The sequence below is a fragment of the Triticum urartu genome, chromosome 4, assembly GCF_003073215.2.
Source record: "Triticum urartu cultivar G1812 chromosome 4, Tu2.1, whole genome shotgun sequence".
In the NCBI taxonomy this organism is placed as follows: Eukaryota; Viridiplantae; Streptophyta; class Magnoliopsida; order Poales; family Poaceae; genus Triticum; species Triticum urartu.
Genome location: NC_053025.1, coordinates 501,678,207 through 501,686,330, shown reverse-complemented (window position 1 = coordinate 501,686,330; position 8,124 = coordinate 501,678,207).

The following is an 8,124-nucleotide window of genomic DNA, read 5'->3' as shown; positions in this document are numbered from 1 at the left end:
CCATCTCACTGGACGATCTTGTCAAAGCTCTTGGCATTGTGCACGGCATCCAAATAAGTGACTTGCTCATCGAAGTCTGTCCGCCACCGGCTGATTTCTTCGTCAGGTTCCGGGCAACTTTTGACTGCAGTCGTGTGTTCGAATCTTCCCGGCGTTTGTTCTGCGATGGCGCGCTGGTGAGCTTTGATCGGTGGCACCCAGGATGGGGCTCGGTGCCCTCTGAGCTTGAGTTTTTAACAAAGCTTACCTTCCACAACATGCCTCGACGTGCTTGGAACAGCGAGTCCATGAATGAGCTTATGAACGACCTTGGAGGTGAGCTTGTAAGTATGTTTGTTCCTCCAAACAACTGGGCTCTAACAGTTATGGCATGGATGAAGAAGCCGTCCACCATACTGAAGGTAATTGGTGTTGAGATACCAATGCAGGAACTGGGGTTGTACTATTCATCGCCACCAAGGCCACCGCGGACCACGTTAGGGATGTACCTGTATCGAGTGTCCGTGCATGTCGAAGAAGTAGTCAATCCATTAATCAAAGTCCTGCCACCACTGCTGGTGCCCGAGTCCGTCGACGACGTCCATTACAGGAGTCAACGTCAGACTTTCCCCATGTTGCTCGGAACCATGGACACAGGGCCTACTCCATCGCGCGGCGGAGGCCACTAATTCTTTGGGAGAAGAGGTAGGGCTGGCTGCCTGGATGTGCTCTAATTTGAGGTAACAACTGAATCTTGTCTGATACTGTACTAGTTAAATCCAAGCTATGGGTGTGAAGCACTGATGTGCCAGTACATTTGATTGTGACCTGTTCTATTTTTTTACCTGAACTTTTTTTAGAAAGGGTTGTACGTCAACTTAATGTTCTAGTAGAACTTATATATTGTGTTGTCTATCTGTTTTCTTTGCACATCATTCAAGATATTTCCCCGTCATTGATAAAGACGATGAAGCGTTATGTACGAGTTCGTTGGTTTCAACATAGCCCTACCCGTAGCGATCCACTGCTTCCACCCTGATTGTGCCGCCTGCGTGAAATTTATGTATGCAAGTTCAGTGTGCTATGATGTTCTATATGATTGTGTCAACTATATAAGTTTTTACTAAGAATCACCAATGCATATGGCTGAAAGATGTATTTACGAGCATCGACCGATGGGTCTCTCTCTCTCACACACGCGCACACACGCACAAGTGGGACCCGTTGAATTATTTCTTCGCTCGTGACATCTTTTAATTAGGTTCCATTGTACTCTAACTTTTTTCTTAAGTTATTAATTGAGCTCAGTGACATCAAAAAGTTGTACAGAAGCCTTGTTTGGGACTTTCCGGCATCGCTGAATATGGGCTGAGTACCATGTAAGGTTGTACTATACTACACAGGCCTTTCTTTTCAACATCAGCAATGCAAGTGGGCTGGCAGTTGTACACAATCCGGGTGAACTTGTTATTATCCGCCCCGCTGGGCTGCAAATCTTTCCTAGCAGGAGGGATGCATTAGGCTTAACAAGAAAATGGGTTTTAAGAAATAATAAATGGGATGCAATTATAAAAATGGGCAGTAACTATAAAAGAATGAACCAAACACGTACTTAATTTATAAAATATTACTTTTGCATTTTGAAAATTTTAATTTCATTAATTGTTGCGCTCGCAATGTTTCGTTGGATTTTTACGTAATACAAATTTATATTGAAATTGTATTTAATCTGACTAGAAATTTCAGGATAAAAATATTTCGGATCCCATCAAAATGTGGGAAATTTTATTGAATTCTGTATTGAACGGTTGGTTTAAATTATTAATGGTTGTCCTAGCTAGAAAATGGACTGTACTTTTAACAAACTATAAATGGGTTATAGTAAATTCCATTAGAATTCAAAAATGGGTTGTATATTCTTACAAATCACAAATGGGCTATAAGTTCTCTGCCACACACTTGTGGGCCTACTAAGTTGACGCGTCCCCTAAAAAAATTAAGTTGGACGCGTATGCAAGGCTTTGTCAACTTATAGTCAACACATGGTTCTAGCAGCAGTGTTCGTTGGATGTCCATCCAACGGATGTGGTGCTTCTTCTTCAATCTCGGATATTCTAGCTTTAGCCGCCCAAAAAATGATTTCTCCCCCAGACATCTGGGGCGCACCGTTTCGGAGGCTGACCTGTGGGCCTACTAAGTTGACGCATACCAAGGGCTTTGTTAACTTAGTCAATATAAATGATTCTAGCTGCAGTGACCGTACGATGTCCATCCAACGGCCGTCGTGATTCTTCAACCTCTGGTCTTCTTGCTCCAGCCACCCAAAGCAGCGTCGGTCGTGCCACCTGCTCCTGCCTCCCGTGGCCGGTTGTGCTGCCGCAGAGGCCTCACCGCCCCTACCACTCCCACCGCTGGCCAAGCCCTGCGGCGACGGCATCCTCACACCGCAGCCGAACCAGTGAACCCTTGTACTCCTCTCCGCGTGGGCATCCACTGCTACGCCTTCCCCGGCTCCACGTCATCCCCTTCCTAGGCCTCGCCGTCGTTCATCGCCTTGGTGCTCTCGGCGCGGCGTGGTCAATGTGGTCAAAGAACGACTTCCATCGGAAGAGTACTGTACGTGGAGAGGCTGACAGCTGGGTCCATGGTCGCAGCAAGGAAGCGCCTCCTTATTACGCAGAAAATAATGATTCCTCCACCTGACAGCAGGGACCCACCGGACGGGCCACCGTATTTCGCGAAAAAAATTATTCGCCCCGCTGACTGCTGGGACCCACCAGCTACATCTTCGCACGCACGGAAGTGCCTGACAGTCGGCACCCACCTGGTAGAAGTGTATGTAGCGTTGTCATTCTGGTCGCGAATGTGTACGTACATACTGGTCAATGTAGAGGCGTACGCGTGTCGTAGTAGAGGCACGCACGTATCATAGTAGAGGCGCGCACGTAGCATGTACACGTACGTATAGCGGCCAGGGTGCAAGAAAGTAAATACGACCATGTACGTACATACGGGTGGGGTCTCGAACGCCTACTCACGCATACGTATGGCCAGAGGTCGTGTACATGGCTGGTCGGAATGGAGAAGCTGCGTTGTCGTCGTGTTCATGGGGAGACAATGGAATGCGTCGTGTTCATCGGGAGGCAACCGAACACGTACTGTTCATCAGGAGCCAACTGGCTTGGACGGAACAGCCGATGGAAACGAGGCTTGGCGTACCGCAAAACGGAGGAAACGGCCTTATGTTCGACCGGCACGGTCGAAACAGGATCCTGTTCATCGGGCGGGGTGTAGTGTACCACAAAACGGAGGAAATGGACCTCCTACGGTGGAAACGGGGTCCTGTTGATCGGGAGGGGTGTGGCATACCGCAAAACGGAGGAAACGGACTTGTGTGTTGGAGCGCTACGGTCGAAACGGGGTCCTGTTCATCGGGAGGGGTGTGGCGTACCGCAAAACGGGACTCCACGGGATACTGTTCATCTCCACCGTCGACCTCCTCCAGCCTCCATGGGCTACTGTTCATCCACCATCAACCTCCTCCAGCCTCCACCTGCGACTGTTCATCCACGGGCTCTTGTTCATCCAGCCTCCACCGCACGCTCTTCCACTGGCTACTGTTCAACCAGCCCTCTCCACGGGGTCCTGTTCAACAATCCCTCCACGGGCTACTGTTCATCCAGCCCTCCACCGGCTACTGTTCAACCAGCCCTCCACGGGGTCCTGTTCATCCAGCCCTCCACGGGGTCTTGTTCATCCACCGGCTCGATCGATCAGGGTACTTTGTTCATCCAGCGGCAACGACCTCTACTACCACGGGGTCCTGTTCATCCAACCCCCCACCAGGAACTGTTCATCCAAACCCCCCCCCCAACAATGCTCACTATTCATCCATAGGCAACACCGATCGGCTTCAGTTAGCAGCAGTAGCGAAGGAATCACTCGGGTTCAGTTAATAGCAAGGGATTGATCGATGCTCGGGTTTAGTAACACGTAGCCTGCAGTGCAATCGCTCGGGTTCAGTTAGAGCCTAACGCCTCGCTCGGGTTCAGTTAAAGCGCAACGCCTCGCACACACGCGCGTACGTACGAGAGAAACGTGCATCGCTCGGCCCACAACCACCCATTGTAACCGGGAACTCCCCGATATTTTCCTAGCCCTCGCTTCTACCATGGTTTTTCCCATCATGGACGGCCCAAAGAATGTCATGCAGCTGCGTCTCCGGCCCGCCCAGGACGAAAAGCCCATTTTTTATCATGATTTGTTGTCATAGAAGTAGGACCCCACCACATCTATGATGATACCAGGTTTTGTCACAATTATCGTCATAGAAGTGTCATAAGTATGATAGAAAAATATTCGTTCGGCCCAGAATGTCACGGATGTGTCTTTTTTTTGTAGTGAAGCTTACTTTTATCATTCATCAACTCTTCACAAGAGTCCTTATCATTTTTCAAGGAGGCAAGCTCTTTAGCATGAACATCAATGTTTTCACCAATTTTCAAGCATAGTTCATCATTTCATGCTTCCTCATATTGGACTTTCCGCTCAAGGATTTCACATTTTTCCTTTTCCTCGGTTACGAGGGTTTCAAGTTCCTTAATGGTGACGATGTGCTTACCCACCATATCCATATAAGCATACAAAACATAGTGAGCTTCTTTCCTTTGAGAGAGCACATGAACTTATTTAATTTAGCAAACATGGGGTCATCTATATCATTATCATCATAATTATCCTCCGCATAAAGATACTCATCACTAGGAGTAGAAGGAGGGAAAAGAGGCGGGTTTGATCATGGGGTTACCTTGACCTTGTCGGGAGAGTTTTGATCCTCTCCATCTTCTACCACAGCCTTTGTCATTAGGCACTTGTGAGCGTTACTCTTGTAGTCTTTCATGTAGTTGTAGGTGACAACATCACCACCCTTGTTGACTAGCCTCAAAGTGTTTTGAGAATCTTGGGCTACTCCGGCAACACCACTAACATCATCCCAATCGGATTCTTCATGAGCAACCATTGCCTTCCCATCTCTCTTCTTGAGCTTGGAGTTCAAAGGATTTGGCAACTTCTTCTTGGGAAAGGTCTTGGGAAACCTTGGTTTATCTTCTCTCTTCTCATAGGGGCAATCATTGGAAAAGTGGTTGGTTTCTTCACAGTTGTAGCATTTTCTCACTTTCTTCTTCTGGAATCTTCCCTTGAATTTTCCCGTGCTAAACTTCTTGACAAAGAGAGCAATTTATTCATATGAAGGACTCTTATCAGAGTCAATCTCATCACCATCTTCATCCTCATCTTCTTCCTCTACTTCATTTTGCTCTTCTTCATATACATGCTTGGCCTTCAATGCAAGATTGATGTTTGATGTTGAGGTACCGTGCATGGCAAGATGTTTTGTAGCATTTGCCTTTGACTCTTCAAATAGTTGGAAGGTGGATATGATGTCATCCGTAGTCATTTCCTTGAATCCATGGTGTTGTCTTATGTCCCACACCATTTGATGATGATATGGAGCAAGAGCATGAAGCAACTTGTCCATGAGAAATTGCTTAGTAAAGTTGAATCCATCTTGTGTCTTGTCACACTCACAAGACTCGATGTCAGCGGTGAGAGTCATGACACGCTTAAGGAATTGCTTGGGAGATTCACCTTTCTCCATACAAATGTTTTGCAATTGACCCTTGGAAATTTCATATTGAGCAAGCCGGAGAGTGGAGGTACCGGTCTTGGTCCTCACAATGATATCACATAATTCCTTGGCACTTGTGATGTGTATGTATGGTCTCATTTGCTTGTCAGTCATACCTCTCCTTATGCACATGGTTGTTGTGTCATTGAGATTCTTGTCATATACCTCTCTTGGAGTAAGATTCTTTGGGTCAACAGGTTGGTAGCCATACTCCAAGATTTCCAACATCTCATAATTTCCATATCGAAGATGGTCCTCATAGCAACTCTCCACAAATCAAAATTGGTAGTGTCATCAAGTAAAGGAGGTTTGCATTGAGGGTTATACTTTGGTTTCTCTACTTGATGTCTTGGATAAAGCCAAGGAACACTAGAGTGTTCATTACAAGGAGGTTGTTGACCAAGTGAAGGAGTAGGCATGGCTGGCCTTGAGGCCGCACCACCAGAAAGTGCTGCAAGCATCGTGGTTAGTGTGTCTAGTCTCATTTGGACCAAGGCCTCAAGAGAAGCATCATGCTCCTCCTTTTTCTTAGCAAGCGCCCGTTCCAGATTCTCATAAGTGAAGGACTTTACTTCCGTGTAAGTCGTGCCCGTACTCTTTGGATCTGCAACAAGGGGAGTCCTATCGGGGTTCATCTCGCTCTAGGGTGGTTAAGCCACAAGAATAGAGCACGAGGCTCTAATACCAATTGAAAGGATCAGGATGGACCTAGAGGGGGGGTGAATAGGTACAATTACAAATTTTCATTATTACTTAGCAATTTTAGGCAATAATGTGGAATATGAAAGTGAGCCTAAGAGCTAAGCAAGGTAAACAAGTAACACCACTATGTGAATAAGCAAGCACAATATGATATAAGTAAGGACTAAGAGACAAGTAACCATAAGTAGAGAGTTAGGATTAGTAATAACCACAACTCTGAGAGACGAGGATGTATGCCGATGTTCACTTCCTTGGAGGGAAGCTACGTCACTGTTAGAGAGGTGGATGTTACCACGAAGGCACACCAACGCCACGAAGGCTCACCCTATTCTCCCTTTGAGACAACACCACGAAGGTGTTTCTCAACCACTAGTGGTAGACCTTGGGGTGATCTCCAAACCCTCACAAACTTCCAGGGGTAATCACAAAGATCGATTCCTCTCTGAATGACTCCTACCGCCTAGGAGTCTCCAACCTCCAAGAGTAACAAGAACGATGGGAAAAGCTCAAGAACTTGCTCAAATAACGAATTCCTTTGGTGAGAAGAAGGGGAAGGAGTGGATCTATCACTTGATTGGAGAACTTATCTCAAATGTTCCCAAATCCCTTGGGGATCTAGGATTTGGTGTAGGGGATCAAGAGAGGGAGTGAGATGTCTTCTTGGAAAGCTCAAAGTGAATGGTCAACCTTATCCCGTGGAGGGAGGAGGCTATATATAGTAGTAGTGTAAAAACTGACCATTGAGCCACTTAACGTACTGGAGTTGTTGGACGTCTGGATAGTACCGGACGTCTGGTGGCACAGATTGGACCGGATGTCCGATCAGGCCGCCGGTCGTCCAGTCGCTGGGAATCAACCAGGCCACAAAGTACTACGAGACACACAGCCACTGGACGTCCGGAATGTGTCAGTCGTCCGGTGACCGGTCGTCCGATGAGGACCGGAAATCCGTTAATAAGTGTTCTGCTGAGGCTATATGGATTTCTGGAGAGAAACGGATATCCGCCATTTTCTTTCTGTGAAGATGCACCGGACATCCGGAGAGAGCCAGATGCCCGGTCGGCTGTGAGGGGTCGGACGTCCGTAGAATTTCGGACATCTGGTGATAACAGAGCACACTAGCTCAGGATCACACCAGACTTTGTGCACAAGGTAGTGGAAGAACTAGAGATGAAACAGAGATGATGTGAGAGGATACTTTGTGGGTTTTGAGCAAGTCTTTCATGAAATCCGGTGATCCCCTCTTAATAGTGCGGGATCCCTATACTCAGGAACAAACCGAAAAAGTGCCAAAGCTATTGTCTTGTATCTCCACTCTTGAGTGATATATATATTTGTCCGTAGTCATGATCCACACATGGCCCTTAAGACTTAATCCTGAGATATACTTGATAAACATGATTAGTCCCCTATATGCATGTTGTCATCAACATCGAAATAAGATTAAGGGCATGATTGCACTTTCAGTGTCACCTTTCAATAGCGGATATCACGCCCTATTGGGGTGAGACGCCTTCACATGCTTTCAAGCCATACCCCATTACGGGTATATGAAGCTCAAAATGCCAGGGCCCAACGGGGTTATCACTATCACCAGTGATTTGGATATAGCACTCCGCGCCGAAAACAAAACCGCATCCTTGGCCCTCGAGGCACTATCTGAGGCCCTCACGTCCGACGAGCTAACCACTCTGCGCTCCACAGTGGACAAAGATGATGTAATCCTTGACAAGAGGCCCAAGTCCACTTCCTTC